This window comes from Stegostoma tigrinum, chromosome 7 (assembly GCF_030684315.1).
Source record: "Stegostoma tigrinum isolate sSteTig4 chromosome 7, sSteTig4.hap1, whole genome shotgun sequence".
NCBI classification, from domain to species: domain Eukaryota; kingdom Metazoa; phylum Chordata; class Chondrichthyes; order Orectolobiformes; family Stegostomatidae; genus Stegostoma; species Stegostoma tigrinum.
The window spans coordinates 89,305,536-89,325,942 of record NC_081360.1 but is presented as its reverse complement, the minus strand read 5'-3'; the positions used below and the strand labels follow the sequence as shown (position 1 = coordinate 89,325,942).

Sequence of the window (20,407 nt, the reverse complement as noted above, 5' to 3'; positions counted from 1 at the left end):
ATATCTCATGCATTTACACAGAATGCATCGTAAGGATCTAACACTTTGCTTTTTCAGTTCTCATTTATTTTGCATGTCCTTGGAGGTGGTGACCCTCTGGTGCAATGCTACTAACCTTGCTTGCAGTCACACTCTCTGCATATTGAGTTCAGAGTCAGGGGCTCAAATCACAGGTCATAGTGCTGCTCCTGGGCCAGACCCTGCCGTAGTATGACCACAGTGGCCCTAAACCCAAGTGAAAGTGATCATCACATTGCCTGACTCCAACCCCAGTGCAGTGGCTCATCACCCACCTCAAAGCCAACATAGTGGCTCATCCCCAGATACAGGGCATCGTAGACTGCTTTGAGTGTGCCTGAGCACAAACCTGCAGACTTCATTCACAGAAAAGTCTTTCACTCCAACAATGCTCCAATTATGTATGACTATCAATGCATAATTCAAGAGGTCTGCATCACATATCCTGGGATCTAGCATGATGTGTACGTACTGGGGAATTCACAGGTAACACGGCTTCTTCCAAGGCCGTCGGACCATAATATCGTGCCTGCTGAGAGACAATGCTACAGCCTCCAAACATGGCTGATGGTTTCTTTCTGAGACCCTCAGACTAAGACAGAATGAAGATCTGATGCTGCTCACACTTTCACCAAGGCCATAATGCAACAGACTGTAGAACTCCTGAAGATGAAATTTCAACACATGGGTTGTACTGGCAGACCCTTGTAAATTAAATGGTATTTCAGATCATTATGACCTTCATAATTGGAAGTTGCAAAGTGGGGATATCTTGAATACAGACGCAATGAAGGAATGATATCAAATTCTTAAGGTGAAGATGAAAATGAAGTTAAGGATCAAGGCATTGGCCAGGAGGGCCTTCCAAGGGAGCATGATACAATAATGCATTGTCACAAATGATAGGCCAGGGATAACCTCAAGGATGCTCACTTACAGGATGAATGAACCAGATTTGGGCTACAGTTCATCTTTTAACATTCTGTGCAACATATTTGAAAGCAGGCACTGCCCAGTGCAAGGAATATGTGGATAGTGTGTTTTTGTTTCAGTTTTTGACCTTTTGCGGAGCTTAATAAATATCCTATTGTGCATCTGATTGTGTACTTGATATGCACTTATTGCCAGAGAGATGTATGTCAGAGTTAGCAATGCAGGTGCCTTTAATGCTCATTCAGAAGATATTTTCTAATCAACCTGATTAGGAATGGTATTACACATCTCTAGAGCAAGTTGAATTTGAATCTGGGCCTCCTGGCTCAGAGATAGAGACATTACCTTTTGCCACAAGAATTCCAAGGTTCAGCCAGAAGATATTTTCCTAATCAACCAGTTCAGAGATATTAATACACACCACTGGAAGAGATGAGACTTGAACCCAGGCCTCCTAGCCCAAAGGGTGAGACACTACTATTGTGCTACAAGAGCCAAGGCTCCAACAGATATTTTCCAGTCACCCAGCTCAGTGATGTTATTACACACCTCTAGAGCAGGTAGGACTTGAAGTCTAGACTCCTAGCTCAGAAGTAGAAACACTACCTCTGCATCACAATTACTCAAGCCTTAACCAGAACATCCCAGAGTTGATTGGGAACATGTAATGCTCAATGGACATTCCATTTAAGAACTGAGTTCTGACTGGTGTTTGTTAATCAATGAAAAGTGCCACAGGTGATTTGGTGATGCAAAGGAAAAAAATCTATTTAGTTATTTGTAAGTGCACTTCTGGATATAGGAAAGACAGAAGAGCTGAGTTTTTGCATTGCTCATAGTGAGCTGTGCACATAATTTGATTGATTGGTTGATTTAGTCGTCGTGCATGACAATGGGTGAAAAGTACCACAGGTGATTTGGTGATGGGCAAAAAAAGCACTCATTTGTATGCCATAACACTTCTGGATGTAAGAAGAAAAGCAGGGTGAAAGGTTGAGGGGCCCTTCTGGTGAAGTGGTAGTACCACACCCTCTGAGCTAAAAACCTATGATCAAGTCCCTCCTGATTGAGATGTCATGACACATCTGAAAAGGTTGATTGAAAACATCTAACGCTGTCCTGTTGCATTTAAGAATCCTTCCTATCTTGTACTTTAGATCAATTGTCTCCGTTATCATGAAAAAGAGATATGTTCTTGGTTCTGTACTAAGGTGCTCTTGGAGAGGGAACAAATAGACCCCATTAGTACCTTGGTGGACAGTGCTGGTAATTTGTGTGATTTGGTAAATCAGAAGTGGTTTCATAAAATAAAAGCTAAAACGCTAAGTTCTTGGTGAGTACATCTGTGCTTGGGTGTCTAGAGGTTAGAACTTCAGAGATGCTGTCAAAAGACATTCTCCAGATCAGGATAGAAACCTAAAGGTAGATACAAGTCATTATAGGTGATTCTCTGACTATGACTCAATAAGGAAGCATAGAATCAAGTGATGTTACTTCTGAAAATTACCTATCATGTGAAATCAGTGCTGCGAACATTCTAATAAAAGAGCAAAGTAAGTGAAGCAATGAAACCACGCTATATGCTTTTGTAAACAGTATTATCCATCAACATTTTCTTCACCAACTGAACTTTATGAAGTCCAAGTTCGGTTGTAAAAACAAAAGACATTACATATTTCATAACAACATCGTTGCATTTACTATTCGCTCATCATTTGTGCCTTTTAAAATTCAAATTTTGGTGGAAAGACTAGGTTCCATCTTGGTATTTTTAACTACAGCAGTGATTCTTAGGCAAGGACAGGTCCTGCAGTCAGACATTGCAAGGTTTTTCCTAATACCTGAAGCAGTGGAGCATTTCACTGTTAAAACATTTTCCTTTTATTTTTCAAAATTGTTTCAAGAAACATTGTAGGACAAATTGGGCAATCTTTATTCAGGGAAATTTGCAACCGAGAATGAGCGAATATTTGTAGCAGAAAGCTAGAAAAAGAAGAAAAAAGAAAGGTTTTTAAAAAATAAAATGCTGAATAGTTTAGATGATTTTTATACACCAATTGCTACTTTGTTGATCTACAAGTTAAATGTACCATTTATTTCCTCTAGCAAAAAGACTCAAATTGTTTGTGTTCATTGCTACTTTTCAGTCTGTTGTTTTAATGTTAATTTAAATACAAATTGTACAGAAAAGCGAGGTGATTTTCAGTTAAATCTAAGTCATTAATTTTATTTTTAACTTCAGTAAATTTCTTGATTATTGCTTTTACCACTTGGGTGGCTCATCAGATGAATCAACCTTTATAGAGACTGGCCAATTTATATTCTGTTAACTTTAAACAGCATCACCTATGCCAGCATTGCTCAAAGAAGAGATTTCAGGACACTCCACTCAACATCAGCAATGCATTAAAAAAAAATCTACAGGCAGCTGCAGCTGAGAGCTTGTGCTGAAAGAGTGTTGCTGCTTCAGAGCTGGCCAAAAGTGCCACGTCAGATAACTGATAGCCCTCTGAACCTACAAAAAAACATAACTGCTGATTATCAACTGTATCTTTTCATTCAAAAGCGGAAACTGTGTGCCTCAGCCTGCCCCAATTCTGAATCAATTTTGCTTTGCTGGCTCAGGCAAGGCCTGGAGGCAAACTTGCTTAGGTGGCTCGACAAGTAAAGCAAATGCACTTGCAGGAAAAGTTGAAGCCGAAGTGGGTTCTAAATCATCAATCGCCAACAGCAGAAACAAGCATTGCAATTGAGTCTACGTCCAAACTTGGGGAGAGGGTCAAGGTTCAGACATAAAGCTCTGAAAACTGCATGTAATTACATCTATTAACTTTTATTACAAAAAACTCTATTTCTAGGATATTTTTAATGCAGATGAAAAGTGACTTCATTTTTAAAATTTTCTGCCCCTTCTCTTAAATCTGTGCCTCCCTGTCACATGTTTCTTCCAGTCTACCCTATCTTTGCACTTCATAATTTTATACATCTTGATCATGTCCCCTCTCAATCACCTCTATCCCGAAAACAACCCCAGTCTGTCCAGTCACTCTTCACAGGTAAATCTCCAAGGCCCAGGCAATATCCTGGTAAAGATCCTCTGCTTCCTCTCCAGCACAATCACCTCCCTCCTATAATGTAGACATTAGAACCTCAAATAGCTGTGGCCTAAAAAGCTTTTTATACAGTTACAGCATCCCATCTCTAAACTTCAACTCTATGCCTTGACTACCAAATGCTATCTTAACCTCTTTATCCATTTATCCTGATAGGTTAAGGGACTGATGGACATGCACACCAAGTCTCTCTGACCCTCAGTGCTTTCCAGGTCTCCACCCTTCATCATGTATTTCTTTACCTTGTTTGCCAATACTTCACTAGGATGTTTGTTGTTTTAGTATCTGCCATAAACCTCTCTTTTTGTCTTAATCTAATTCTGCGTATCCCTCAATATCCAGGGTCCACAGATTTGAAAATCTCACCTTTTTTCCTTTTTTTTTGTACATTCGTTTATCCAGATTGAATATCATTTGCCGCTGATCGGCCCATTTGTCTAGGCTATCTCGATCCTCCTCATTATTTAACACCCTGCCAATTTTTGTATCATCTACTAACTTACTGAACAACCCTCCTCCATTCAAATCTAAATCATTAATATAAGCCACAAGCAGCAAGGGCCTCTCCAAATGCAGATTGATTCTGTACGTCAGAATTGCTTACAATAGTTTCCCACCCTCTGAGGTTAGACTAACTGGTCTGTAGTAACCCTTGCTCCCTTCTTGAACAATGGTACCAAACTGGCTGATGTCCAGTTCTTTGGCACCTTTCCTGTGGACGGGGAGGAACTGAACATTTTTACAAACACCCCGTTATTTCCTCTCTTGCCTCACTCAACAGCCCGGAGATTTATTGACTTTTAAGCCTGCCAGACCACTCAGAACCTCCTCTCTGTCTATGCTAATTTCTTTCATTCTATAACAGACCTTATCTTTGATTTCAATTTCTACAATGTCCCTTTCCTGATTGGGTCTAAGAAGAACTCAAACTCCAGAAACTCTTGTGGAAGCAATACACATGTGAGCTAAAAAGGATTGAATCTAAATGTGGGGTAAATTGCTCAGGTATGCTAAAGAGCCAGGTGCCTGTACCAGAAGACCAGACAGAATCAAATGTTGTTGGTTACTCCAATAAATAGAAACTCTGAAAACTATGCTATTGAGATGGCTGTGACCTGAGCATGAGAGGTTCCTAGCTGTATGTCTTCTTGGTGTATCCACAAGGTATTCATTTAGAGCCCTACCTATATCCTCTGGCTCCAATCACAAATTACCTACTGTGGTCCTTAATAAGCCCTACAATTTGCCTGTTATTGTTTCCTCTTAATATTTCAGTGGACTTTAATTTACCTGCCAGTAACCTTTCACGTTCCATTTTAGCTCTCCTTATCTCATTTGTACGTTCCTTGTATATTATACTTCACTAGAATGTTTGTTGTTTTGGTATCTGCCATAAACCTCTCTTTTTGTCTTAATCTAATTCTGCGTATCCCTCAATATCCAGGGTCCATAGATTTGATAATCTCACCTTTTTTGCTTTTTTTTGTACATTCATTTACAGAATGAGGGTATCACTGGCTAGGCAGCATTTATTGCCCATCCCTATTGCCCAGAGGGCAGTTAAGAGTCAACTACATTGCTGTGGGCCTGGAGTCACATGTAGGCCAGACCAGGTAAGGATGGCAATTTCCTTCCCTAAGGGACATTACTGAACTAGATGTGTTTTTCCAGCAACTGACAATGGATTCACAGTCCTCATGAGATGATGATCTTAATTCAAGATATTTATTCAATTCAAATTCCACCATCTGTTGTGGCAGGATTTGAACTGAGGTCCCCAGAGCATTATCTGGATCTCTGGATTAACAGTCCAGCAATAATACCACTAGGCGTTCTCCTCCCCTATCTAATGAAATAAACTCTGTCATTTTTAAACTTTAATGGTTCCTCTCCTTCTACCATGTTTTCAACAAGCCTGACTTCAGCACTTAACCAGTGATCTATGATAAGTGAGGGAGAAAGAAAGGCTGCATGACTATATGGAGTAACCTTAATTTTCTTCCTCCTTTATTCATTCATGAGATGACAGCATCACTGGCTAGGCAACATTTATTGCCCATCCCTCATTGCCTAGAGGGCAGTTAAGAGTCAAAAACATTGCTATGGGAGTCTGGAATCACATGTAAGCCAGAACAGGTAAGGGTGGCAGCTTCCTCCCCTAAAGGACATTATTAACTAAATGGGGTTTTCCCCTGACAATCAGCAATGGATTCATGATCATCGTTATATTCTTAATTCCAGATATTTCACTGAATTCAAATTCCACAATCTGCTGCGGCCACATTTGAACCCAGGTCCCCAGAACACTATCTGGGTCTCTGAATTAACCGTCCACTGATAATACCTCTAGGTCATCACCTCCCTCAATTTGGTTGATAAAGGACTTAAGAATGCTAACACAATGTAACGCATTAATTTTTCATTTCAGCCTGGAACATTGCCGAGCAATTTTCTGGAAAGCAAATGTGCTAACTCAAGAGGAAAGTTACATAATAGTAGTATTCATGCTCAGTTTATGTTCCAGTTAAGTCATACTTCACTGAGGAAATTTAATCTCCTAACATAGTAAAAGTTAAAATAATTTCCAGTAAATGTTGCAATGATGGAGAATAGCCAGCATGGTAGATATATTATATATAATATATAAATTATATCAGCAAATTCAGAGTAAACTTCAGTTTTTGTTTTGAAATGCTATTGTTTGGAATAATAATTTCAAGACCGATTGCAGCTAATATTGATTTAGTGCCTGCCTACCTGTTGACTATCTTTTCTATTTCTCATTTCTACTCAAATTCTGAAAAGAACGCAACATATAAGACAAGATGAGATTGTCCTCTATAAAACATTTTTACATTAACAGCCAACCAAAATTAATATACAATTCAACATGAATTAACAGGCAAATAGGACTTCAATTGAAAAAAATAAATTCATCTTATATAGTTAATGCCACAAGTACACCTTTATCAAATCACAAACACTGGAATCACTCCCTGTACATGTGGCACCACTTGACATCTTACTGTCTTTCCAACTCAGCCTCTGGCACCTGTCCTTCTGGATTCAGCTCTTGTTCAACGTCAGTCACCAGTTGTGTTCAGAGATTCCTGAATACTCCAAGGAGATGTACAGCTAGGGACCCCCTCATACTCAGGTCACAACCATCCTGATGGCATAGCTTCCAGAGTTTCTATTTAACTGATTCTTTCACAGTCTGGTCCTCTGGTGCAGCCAACTGGCTGTATGGCATACCTGATTTATATTCAATCCTTTTTAGCTCACTTGTGTATTGCTTCCCCAAGAAGTTCTGGCGTTCCACCTCTTAGTACCAATCAGAAAATTGACCTTTTCATAGATGATACAAAAATTGGTGGGGTACTAGCTAATGAGGAGGATATAGGCAGGCTGGGCAGATGGGCTGATCAGTGGCAAATATTATTCAATCCGGTTAAATTGTACCCTGCACAAGTACAGATCAATCCAAAGCACTTTGCAGCCAATGAAGTACTTCAAAAGTATGGTCACAATTGTAACAGTGGTCAATTAATGCTCAGCAAACTCCCAGAAGCTGTGCTGTGGCAATGAGAAGACAATCTCTTATTGTGCTGTTAACTGAGAGATAAATATTTGTCAGGTCACTGGAAGTAATTCTACTGCTCATCTTCTAAATAGTTATGAGATCTTTTATGTCCACTTACAGACAAATGGGCCCTTAAGCTTACTATGTCATTGTAAAAATGGCACCACTGGTAATATAATACTTCTACAATACTGTACTGTTGTGGCTCTGAGCCAAACCAAACAGGGAGCTCAGAAAAGCAGAGTCAGATGGATATTGCCTTTGGGAAAGGAATTTAAATTGAACATTAGCAGGAGTGTCACAGAGTCATATAACATGGAAACTGGCCCTTCGGTCCAACTAGTCCATGTAACCAAATTGAACAACTAGCCCCACCTGCTCACACTTGACCCATATCCCTTCAAACCTTTTTTTTTAACTTGTGTATTTATCCAAATGTCTTTTGAAAATAGTACCTGTGCCTACGTCCATCATTTCCTCCAAAGGTTCATTCCACACATTACCACTCTCTGTCTAAAAAAGTTGGCCCTCATGTCCTTTCTAAATCATTCTCCTCTCATCTTTAAAATATGTCCCCTTGTTTTGAATTTTGGCTGGCTATTCACTTTATCTATGCCCCTCATGATTTTATAAACCTCCATTAGGTCAGCCCTTAGCCTCCTATGCTCCAATGAAAAATGTCCTATCCTATCCAGTCTACTTTTATAACTCAAACCTTCCATTCCTGGCAATATCCTGGGGTGGTGGGTAATAATGTTTCATGTACTGAGTTTTAGCAGCTCTGCTTAAACTAAAGTGAAAGCAACGTATATGATACCACATGGCTATGGTTGGCCATCATGCATACAGTTCTTTACCAAACATCTCCCTTTTCATAAAAAAGCCAAAAAAACTCATGCTTTAATAATAATTATCACTTGCAGTTACAAGTTATCTAATATTCAGAAACACTAATGAAAATTATTCATGAACAAAAGTTTTTGATAAGCCTAGTCAAATCCCATTTTTGTCAGTCTCTGCACACACGTTACATCCTCAGTTTTTAGAACGTTCAAGTATTTTAATGGCACATGAGACTTTCCGTTGGCAGGCTGTTTGGAATCTACCAATTCCTGAGATGATGTTACCTTTCTAGGGTTGTGTCATACCTATGGTGAGTTTGAAATCAGAGCAAGATGCTTGTCTGTCAGATTTAATGGGTTTGCTGGATTGATGTCTTCCAGGGCATTGGTGCTAGATATTTAATTTGAGTGAAAGCTGCCTTTCCCTCTGTGCCTCAACGCCACTGTTTTTCTTAGCATTGGGCTTGAATACAGTTTTACATTCTGATAGCAAATAAGGCAAAAAGCTTATGGGGTAGTTAATGAGTCCAACAAATCATTGCATTGCTTTCACGTTTGTTGGTAGCTGTGTCTCTGTTACAATTTTCACTATGTCAGGATTTGAGTAAAGGCATTACATGACCGATGTGCTTGACTTCAGTCATGTTCAGTTGCATCTGTTTTTTATTGGCGTCAGCTTCAGGTCCACCTGGGAAACTCTAGCTAGCAGCCACACTAGTTTCTGATTGTCGTAATTATGGTTCCATTGTGCTTCCATATCCACAGTCAGCAGTACACCAACAGTAGGTTATAGGTTATAGATTATCTTAAGCTGTCTATGTTTTTACTCTTCCAGAGCAGTGAAAATGCCATTTGCCTGAACTAAGCTTTATATCCAGGCCTTTGCATTGCAAGTTATGACAGGTTTCATTCATGGCTCACAGGACGAAGTGTGATGAACGGTGTGTTATTTATGTGAAAATGCAGAGGATGCTCGAAATACTCAACAGATCTGGCAGCATCTATGAAGACTTAACACTTCAAGATGGTTGCTAAATCTGCTGAATTTGGGCTGGGGGGTGGTAGGAGGAGTAAACAATAGGTGGAGATGAAGCCCAGGAAGTGAGAACAACAAAAGTAGAGAAATAAAGCTCAGCAGGTATGGCAGCATCTCTGAAGAGAAATCAGACTTAATGTTTCAAGTCCAGTGACCTTTCCTCAGAAACTGATGGTTGCTCGGAAAATATTCATGAGAGCAACAAACTAGATAGACAAAGATAACAAGGTGTAGAGCTGGATGACCACAGCAGGCCAAGCAGCATCAGAGGAGCAGGAAAGTTGACATTTCAGGTCTGGACACTTCTTCAGAAATGGGGGAGGGGAAGGGGATTCTGAAATAAATAGGGAGAGAGGGGTAGGCGGATGGAATATGGATAAAGAAGTCGATAGGTGGAGAGGAGACAGACAGGTCAAAAAGGTGGGGATGGAGCCAGTATGGTGAGTACAGGTGGGGAGTTAGGGTGGGAATAGGTCAGTCCAGGGAGGACGGACAGGTCAAGGGGGCGGGATGAGACTGGTATGTAAGAGATGGGAGAGGTGGATTGGTGGGAGGAAGGACACACGGGTTAGGGAGGTGGGTCGAGCTGGGCTGGTTTTGAGATGCGGCCTGGGAAGGGGAGATTTTGAAGCTTGCGAAGTCCACATTGATACCATTGGGCTGCAGGGTTCCCACGCGAAATATGAGGTGCTGTTCCTGCAACCTTCGGGTGGCATCATTGTGGCACTGCAGGAGGCCCAGGATGGACATGTTGTCCAAGGAGTGGGAGGGGGAGTGGAAATGGTTCGCGACTGGGAGGTGCAGTTGTTTGTCACGAGCCGAGCGTAAGTATTCCACAAAGTTGGGGGTGTTTTCAACCACCGTGGAGTGGAAGTTGCGATCCTTGAAAAATGAGAACATCTGGGACGTGCGGGAGTGGAATGCTTCACCTCAGGAGCGGATGCAGTGGAGGCGAAGGAATTGGGAATAGGGGATGGCATTTTTGCAGGAAGGTGGGTGAGAGGAGGTGTATTCTAGGTAGCTGTGGGAGTTGGTAGGCTTGAAATGGGTTTCGGTTTCTAGCTGATTGCCAGAGATGGAAACAGAGAGATCCAGGAAGGAGAGCGAGGTATCTGAGATGGTCCAGGTGAACTTCAGGTTGGGGTGGAAGGTGTTAGTGAAGTGGAAGTAGATAGACAAAGAAATGGGTAAAGATCAGCCTGGGGTTATCAATAGCTGCTAATTGGGACCATTAGTAGCTGACAATGGGATGGTGTGGTAGAAGCCCATGCGATGACAAGACCTAGTGTGTGAGTGTTGGGGTAAGGACACAGGAGGAGGTGCTCAGGCCCTAAAATTATTGAACTGATATTGAGTCCCAAAAGCTGCAGTGTCTCTAGGTGGAAAATGATATGCTGTTCTTCCAGCTTGCGCTGAACCTCACTACAACATTGCAGCAACCCTAGACAGAGATGTTGGCCAGTGGCCACAGTGATGTGTTGAAATGACAGAGAACTAGAAGCTCAGGGTCATTCCTGCAAAGTGGTCATCCTGTCTATGTTTTGTCTCCCCAGTGTAGCGGAAACCATATTGCGAGCAGCGCAAACAGTAGACCAGATTGAATGAAGTGTGGGTAAATTCTTACTTCATCTGGAAGATATCTGGGACATTGGAAAGTGAGGAGGGAGGTTTAAACAGGCAGTTGTTACACCTTCTACGATGGCATAGGAAGGTGCTGCAGGGGTGATGGGAGTGGAGGAGGAGTGAGCCAAGGTGTTTCAGAGGGCATTGTTCCTGTGGGCGTTTGACAAGGGAGGGGAGGGGAATATGTGTCTATAGGTGGCATGCTACTGGATGTGAGAGATAATGGGAACTGCAGATGCTGGAGAATCCAAGACAACAAAATGTGAGGCTGGATGAACACAGCAGGCCAAGCAGCATCTCAGGAGCACAAAAGCTGACGTTTCGGGCCTAGACCCTTCATCAGAGAGGGGGATGGGGTGAGGGTTCTGGAATAAATAGGGAGAGAGGGGGAGGCGGACCGAAGATGGAGAGAAAAGAAGATAGGTGGAGAGAGTATAGGTGGGGAGGTAGGGAGGGGATAGGTCAGTCCAGGGAAGACGGACAGGTCAAGGAGGTGGGATGAGGTTAGTAGGTAGATGGGGGTGCGGCTTGTGGTGGGAGGAAGGGATGAGTGAGAGGAAGAACAGGTTAGGGAGGCGGAGACAGGTTGGACTGGTTCATCCACTTCACCAACACCTTCCACCCCAACCTTCAGTTCACCTGGGCCATCTCCAGCACATCCCTCACCTTCCTGGACCTCTCAGTCTCCATCTCAGGCAACCAGCTTGTAACTGATGTCCATTTCAAGCCCACCGACTCCCACAGCTACCTAGAATACACCTCCTCCCACCCACCCTCCTGCAAAAATTCCATCCCCTATTCCCAATTCCTCCACCTCCGCCGCATCTGCTCCCACGACATGACATTCCACTCCCGCACATCCCAGATGTCCAAGTTCTTCAAGGACTGCAACTTTCCCGTCACAGTGATCGAGAATGCCCTCGACTGCGTCTCCCGTATTTCCCGCAACACGTCCCTCACACCCCGCCCCCGCCACAACCGCCTAAAGAGGATCCCCCTCATTCTCACACACCACCCCACCAACCTCCGGATACAACGCATCATCCTCCGACACTTCCGCCATCTACAATCCGACCCCACCACCCAAGACATTTTTCCATCCCCACCTCTGTCTGCTTTCTGGAGGGACCACTCTCTCCGTGACTCCCTTGTTCGCTCCACACTGCCCTCCAACCCCACCACACCCGGCACCTTCCCCTGCAACCGCAGGAAATGCTACACTTGCCCCCACACCTCCCCCTTCACCCCTATCCCAGGCCCCAAGATGACATTCCACATTAAGCAGAGGTTCACCTGCACATCTGCCAATGTGGTATACTGCATCCACTGTACCCGGTGTGGCTTCCTCTACATTGGGGAAACCAAGCGGAGGCTTGGAGACCGCTTTGCAGAACACCTCCGCTCAGTTCGCAACAAACTACTGCACCTCCCAGTCGCAAACCATTTCCACTCCCCCTCCCATTCTTTAGATGACATGTCCATCATGCGCCTCCTGCAGTGCCACAATGATGCCACCCGAAGGTTGCAGGAACAGCAACTCATATTCCGCCTGGGAACCCTGCAGCCTAATGTTATCAATGTGGACTTCACCAGTTTCAAAATCTCCCCTTCCCCAACTGCATCCCTAAACCAGCCCAGTTCGTCCCCTCCCCCCACTGCACCACACAACCAGCCCGGCTCTTCCCCTCCCCCCACTGCATCCCAAAACCAGTCCAACCTGTCTCCGCCTCCCTAACCTGTTCTTCCTCTCACCCATCCCTTCCTCCCACCCCAAGCCGCACCCCATCTACCTACTAACCTCATCCCACCTCCTTGACCTGTCCGTCTTCCCTGGGCTGACCTATCCCCTCCCTACCTCCCCACCTATACTCTCTCCACCTATCTTCTTTTCTCTCCATCTTCGGTCCGCCTCCCCCTCTCTCCCTATTTATTCCAGAACCCTCACCCCATCCCCCTCTCTGATGAAGGGTCTAGGCCCGAAACGTCAGCTTTTGTGCTCCTGAGATGCTGCTTGGCCTGCTGTGTTCATCCAGCCTCACATTTTGTTGTCATGCTACTGGATGTGGATGCTCATGAGATGGCGAGCATTGAGGGACTGTATTGCTCTTGTGGGAGAGAAGAGAAATGGTGAGGGCTGACATGCAGGAGGTGGATTGGACACAGTTAAGGACCCTGTCAACTTTGGTGCTGGGAAATCCTTTGCCGAGGAAGAAGGTGGACATTTCAGAGGCCCGATTTTAGAAGCTGGCAGACGTGATTGCGATGGAGTAACTCAGAAAATGGAATAGAGTCTTCAGAGAAAGCAAGGTGTGACGTTGTATGGGCAAGGTACGTATGGGAGTCAGTGGGTTTGTAGTGAATATTGGTGGCCAGCTTAACCTCAGAAAGGGAATCAGACAATGTCGACAAAAGGAAAAGAGGAATCAGGAATGGACCAGGTAAAGGTGAGAGCAGTGTGGAAATTGGAAGCAAAATAGATAAACCTTTCCAATTTCAGCTGTGAGAGGGACTAAACATCGACTCTATTATCAACATATCAGAGAAAATGTCGTGGGTTTGGTCCAGATTAGAACCGGAATCTACAAAGGGACAGCATAACTGGGGCACAGTTTGTCATCAGTTCACAATAACTCCATAATAGCCACAGTGAAACCAATGTGAATGATTGAATAATAGTACATAAATTAGTGTATTAGCCAGCTGAGGTAATAAATTACTATGTCTATAATGGTCACTTATTGTCTTTATCTTTTTGTGACCTCAGGCTGCTTTTCTCTCAATGTTTCTTTGATGACATATTGGTTAATATAGAATTAAAAGGATTCAATTTTTTTTCCAAGTAATATTCTTTACAGACAATCAACCCCAGTGGAGTACCACTCCTATCTCTACTTTAGTTTTTCTTACTCAATTCATAGCATTGCAAGTTTTCCTTTCAGCAAGTCTCTAGGCATTCGCCATTACATTCTCTTCATTACTATATCTCACCAACAAACGCAGACATAGACTAACTCATTGACTTTTCCCCATTGCACTCAAATAAAATTTCCTAGCATTTTTATATCCGCTTGACTACCTTTAGGCTGCTTAATAGGACAGTTGGTGCTTTGGATCCTTCTTTTTGATCTAGACCTTCTTTTGTTTCTGACATTTCTTTTTCAGAGCCATAAAAATTCAAATACTGTAACCACTTCAGCTATTATCCCAGCACATAGTCTGTCTAATCATTTAGTTTTGATCACATGGTTTCTTGGAAATACTGCTTTGACGCACCACTAAAGAAAATGAGTTTCTGATCCTTAAAAGGAAGTCTCCTTTACTGAACTGAATATCAAAAACTAATTTACCTTTCCTTTAGAAAGAATGAATGAATGAACGAATGAATGAATTAGCTTTTTTGTCACCTATGCTCAATGAGCACAGTGAAAAGTTTATACATCGCTACTTAAAATGCCATCTTCAGTATGAAGGTACCTTGGTTATGGCTTATTTAGTTATAAGATCTTGGAAAAGAGAGAAAACACAAGTTGCCAAACAATATTATAAGCTTTCATCAAAAAGGGCCATTTGGATTAGCTTTAATGGAGAGAAATCTACAATTTTTGGGATTTATGAGTGCAAGAGTAGTAAGATCAAGTGCAGCTTGACATCTGTTAAACAGTAAAGATGTGGAACATATTTCAAATGAATAAAATAAAGATGGTATTTCGCATTATGCATTGAAAGCTACAAGAAAAAGATTAGAGTAAGATACTCTAATATTTAATGGAACACAAGAGTTCATTTAATTAATACTGAATGTGAGAATAGAAGCCTGATAATTTAGCAACATTGCACAAATCAAGAGAGGTGGTGTTGAGGCAATATAACCATTAAGCTGTCATTATGTGAGAAGCAAGTAGGCAGGGATGGATGATGCATGTGTTCTGGAGTTTCATTTTATGGCCTCAGGGATAGGGAGACATATTGTGAAATCAGTCCTCAAGAGGTTAAGTAACATGGTGTGAAACTCATGATAAGATAATTTGCTCCTGGTCAGCAAAAGGACGAGACATGATTGGGCTCTTTCAATGTCCTTTGGTCCTTGCAGAATCTACTTCTGATTGAGAACCAGATTATTCTTTTTAAAATAGTGGAACAATTTCAAAGTAAATCATGGGATTGAGACACATCTTGTCATTCAGTTCACAAATACACCACGGCCAAGTAAGATGTATCTGAAATTTTATAAACACAGTGAAACCAATATGAGTGAACAGCAGTACAAGACTTGCTGTATTGACCAGCCGAGACAATGGACTTCAATGTTGTCAATTGTCACTGATTGTTTTAACCTCTCTATAATCTCAGACTATTTTCAACTCATAGACCCTTTGACAATGTGTTTGTTAAATCAGAATCCAGATCACACTTAAAAGGACACCACTCTGGAGAATTTCCTAACTCCATAATTCTGACCTAGAATGGAATCGTGTGGGGTAACCAAGCTTTCTTGTTGTTTTAAGAGGATGCCTTTAACTAAAAGAAATCAAAGTGGGACAGAAAACCTGTGTAGCATTTAAAAGAAAGACTACATGGATGATGAATGACCCATTAACCTGTGACCCTGCCATATGCAAGAACTATTAATCTTGACAATAAATACTTTTTGCTGGGCAATGATTTACAGACCCCGAGCATATCCTCTGATTTATTTCTTCTCCACCCATGCTCTTTTTACCTTTGTTTGCACTTCTGGAAAAGTCTCAAATGAATAAGGCTTTGGGTCAGACACTAGCTGTGTCTCTTCATAGCAACACTGAAAAACATGTTATTAAAAGAACAGCTACAGGTGAGAAACAGAAATGCATCAATCTATCCATTCTGTACTATACTTGGCCACTATTTCCTAATCTCATTGTTTTCTCCTAAAGCTGCAGTTGTGATAACTCATCAAAAGGGAAACAAAATGCACAAACTGGAAATCTGAACTTTAAACTGAAAATTCTACAAATGCACCAGTAGGCTGGTCATAGTCTGAAAATGCAACAGAAATGTAATGGTTTTAGAGGTGGATTCACTTTGGAGATGAAAATCCAAGCGTGAGTACAAAATTCAGTGGGTGTGAGCACACTGACGCATAGTTCTAAAACAGATTTCTGCTGCTGAAAACTTGTTTTCACCACAACACACAAATGGGCCATTTTACTGTCTGTAATACAGAAATCAGAGAGGAGGAGTAAAGGTAGGGTGGAAGAAGTAGGATCTCACAAATATCATTCACAATTCATATCAGTCACTTAAACAATGGAATTATGAATGTAAGGCTGATTTACTGGAGAGGGTAGATGCCCAATTGCCTTGGCCAAAAGTGGGTGGTGACACTGCTTTGGAAGGCAGAGGTATCCAGGACAGCATCCTGTCAGCAGCAAACAGACAATTAAATGTCCGCTACCAAAGCTGTTGATCAATTAAAGATAGTGGCTTGAGATTATAGGGATTGCAAATACTGGAGAATCCGAGATAACAAGGTGTAGAGCTGGATGAACACAGCAGGCCAAGCAGCATCTTAGGAGGAGGAAAGCTGACATTTCAAGCCTAGACCCTTCATCGTCTAGACCCGAAACATCAGCTTTCCTGTTCCGAAGATGCTGCTTGACCTGCTGTGTTCATCCAGCTCTGCACCTTGTTATCAGAGGTGGTGCCTTGTTGCTCATTGTGCTGTTTATCAGAGCTTTCTATAAAAACCACATTTATCTTTTTTTGAACCATGGACTAAACAATGGCAAATCATTTGCTTTAGACCAAGGAAACTGTGGAAGATGTTTGCAGTTTTAAAAACAGGTTGCTGAAATATAGTGTGAGCTGCATATACAATGGTGCCTCATTTGAGTGGTGGGAGACAATACTAGATACATCACGTTCAGAATAATTCAGCACAGAGACTGTCACTTGATTATTTTTTTACTTGGCCAATTGTGGAGTTCACAACAGTTCAGCATTAAAAACTTCTTAACTGGTTTCCGCTCAAGAGGCTATAGTCTTGTACAGCATCAAATGTTACTGTGCTGAAGGAGACCATTCGACCCATTATGTTGTACTGGCCCCTGAAACAGCTCCTTAGCTACTCCCATGCCCCAGCCCTGTCTCTGTAGCTATTTAAATTCATCACTTTCAAATATTTATCCAGCTCTCTTTTGAAACCATCAATGGATCAACCTCCACCACTCTTCCAGGTTGTGCATTCCAAACCCTGACAACTCTCTAAATGAAAGAGCTTCTCCTCGTCTCACTCCCAGCTCGCTTGCTGACAATACTGCAATTTTGACTCCCATTTCCTGACATGCTAACTCGTAAAAACTGAATATCCTTCTTTACTCTTTCAAAATTGTTCATAATTTTGAATACCTCAGTAGGCTACCTCTTAATCTTCTTTGTTCCAAGAAGAATAAGGCTAATTTTCCTCATCTTTCTTTCGACATAAAATCTCTCATTCCTGGTATCACTCTAGTAAATCTCATTTGAGCTCTCACCAGGTCTTTCATACCCTTTCTTAAATAAAGTACCCAGATCTGAACACAACGCTCCAAATGTGGTCTGACCAATAATTTATAGAGGTATAATCAAGAAGTTTCTAGCCCTTAAAAATACCAAAATATCTTGTTCTCCCTCCTGTGCAGAGAAGCAACAGAAAAATTCTGCTCTCACTCTTTATCTCCCTGTAAACTGAAATTCCGTTGTTGAAATGAAATGGAGAAAACCATCTTCGGAGGCATTGAAAGGGTGGATCCTCAACCAGTGAATTAAAGCCTTGTATCATTAATAAGGAATCAGAAGGAGTTGGAAAAAAGCTAGAACAAACCAGCTCATTGACATTTATGATCTGGACTGGTGTCAGAACTGTGCTTTGTCTTGTCTCTTTATAGGTATATGGAAATTTTTTAAAAGGGTAAGAGTTTAAGTAATAGAGCTATAAGTTATCAATTCATGTTCCCCTCCCCCCACCACCTCTAGTTATAAACTGATTGATTACAAAGAGATATTTTCCTGTTAATGATAAAAAGACACACAGGTATCCTTTTAAATGAGACAGGTATAATTGGACAATTTAATGTTTATTTAAATTTCCACTTTTGTGATGACTGTGTGAGCCTAGGAATAGTGCAGTATGATTTCCAATACATTACCCCAGTGAACCGTAACATGTCTAAATTTTTTAATGAATAGTTTTTTTCCCTTTTATTTCTACAATAAAATTACACACCTTTCTTAAAAGTACATTGACAGCCTCTGGTGAATATCTACAATGTCTGATGACCACAGTAACAAAATTGCAAAGTTGGGAAGTTGAGCAAGACAGGTTTAATTCAGGAATCTGACTTGTCAGATTACCATCAACTGGGTTATACTTTCCAAGTTAGAGTCCATACCTTGCATTTTTCAAATTCAGTGATGATCGTTGTCAGATTAGTATTGCTTGTTTTCACTTACAATCAAATGGTATTGAATAATTCAAAGCTTTACATAATTTCAGTGAATGGTCATTATTCAGAACCATATCCATTTTACACATTTGTTTATGGATACCCTTTCACTGAGCACGTACAAGTTTAATGCCCCAAGGTACATCTGCCTTTCATTATATTCACGTTAACATCCCATGCTATGCCTGATCTTGTCTGTTTAATTAGTCCAGATCAACTGAAGTCATTGAAAACCAAAATCATAAATGACGTAAGATGACCCAATCATTCATTTTACACTATTATCCGAAGCCATCTTATGCAATACTACAGGAGACTGACTAGAAACAATGTAAGGACCTAATTTCACGCATACTTAATGCAAATGTTTCCAATTCTAAATTTATATCGTCACATATATAATGGTCAACTCAAACAACAACACAATGTTGTTAATATTACATGATTTTATACTTAATGTATGCAGTGAAGCCTCAAGATAAATTTTGACTTGTTAATTTAATAACGTATATAAATAAGGAGGAACTGATCTCTGCTGCACTTTATCCGAACTATTTGGTGTAATAATCAAATTTATAGAGTGCAAAGGCTTTACTTTTTTCTTCCTACTAATTCATTCAATTTAGATTGTAATTTTGAGGATTTGAAACATATGCAAAAATATCAAGCCTAATGTGAAATAAAAACATATTTTCTTGAAAACAGGTTGTTAATGATGAGAGATAATAGGAACTGCAGATGCTGGAAAATCCGAGATAACAAGGTGTAGACCTGGATAAACACAGCAGGCCAAGCAGCATCATAGGAGCAGGGAGTTTGACGTTTCGAGTCTAGACCCTTCATCAGCAATGATGAGGCCTAACAACCTTCATTAAACAAAATTATGAAATCAGTGATTTCATCTATCTGTTAATAACTGATATGTTATGTGAAAGATTTGATTTGTAGCTTTGGATATTCATGAATATTCAGTTTTAAGTAGTATCTGAACCACCAAATAAAATCTATAATGATGATATTTGAGAAAACAGTAAGCAAGTGAATGGAAATACAGGCACATTTACAAATTAAACCACTAAGAAATCATAGTGACTTTCATTGATTTTAATTAATTTATATATACAATGTTAAATCAGAAAAGGCTAGTACAGTACAACACATCAGTTTGAATCCATAAAACGACAGGTAGTGCCATTTTAAACTCTATATCTGTAATTGAATCAATATTGTTGAAAGATTATGACCCAAAAGGTCAATAGTCTTTTCTTTCTTTTTACAGAAGTAGATAAAGCTGTTGTGCAATTTCAGAGTTTTAGTTTTTATTCAGTTAATTAAAATATTTTAAAACTCTTTTCTACATGTGCAACATGAGGCAATATTTTGATTCCAGCCCTGAAGTTTAGTTGATGCTGACAATAGGAGGATACAATCCTAAATTGAACTATGTTTTTAGTTTTCAGGAATGATGTTTGGTATTATCCAGTACTCCATATAATTGCCAGTCAAGTCCACAGCTCTAGTGAAATACGCAGTGCAGCATTGCTGGAAGAGTGGTCATTCGGATGAGAACTTAAATTATACCTCTGTTTGAGGGATCTAAGAGATTCTTCGTCTTGTGAAGAAGAGCAGTATAAGGTTACCTATCTCTGGTGTGCAGGTCAATGTTTATCCTTGTATCAAAATCACAAAAACAGATTATGTGGTAATTATCACTCTGCTAATTGTGGGGGTTTGCTCTGCCCAAATTAGCTGTTGCTTTCTTATGATAGTCGGCATACTGCAAAGTACTTTTTTGG

General features: G+C 40.9%; 2 protein-coding genes across 3 annotated transcripts in view; one reads left to right on the top strand and one right to left on the bottom strand.

Moving 5' to 3' along the window:
- LOC125454088 (ras-related protein O-RAL) overlaps positions 1-20,407 on the top strand; it is a 106,640-nt gene that overhangs the window by 7,103 nt on the left and 79,130 nt on the right. The gene's annotated exons all lie outside the window — the stretch shown is intronic.
- The window catches only part of si:dkey-3d4.3 (RING finger protein B), an 86,781-nt gene that overhangs the window by 65,979 nt on the left and 395 nt on the right, over positions 1-20,407 (bottom strand). The gene's annotated exons all lie outside the window — the stretch shown is intronic.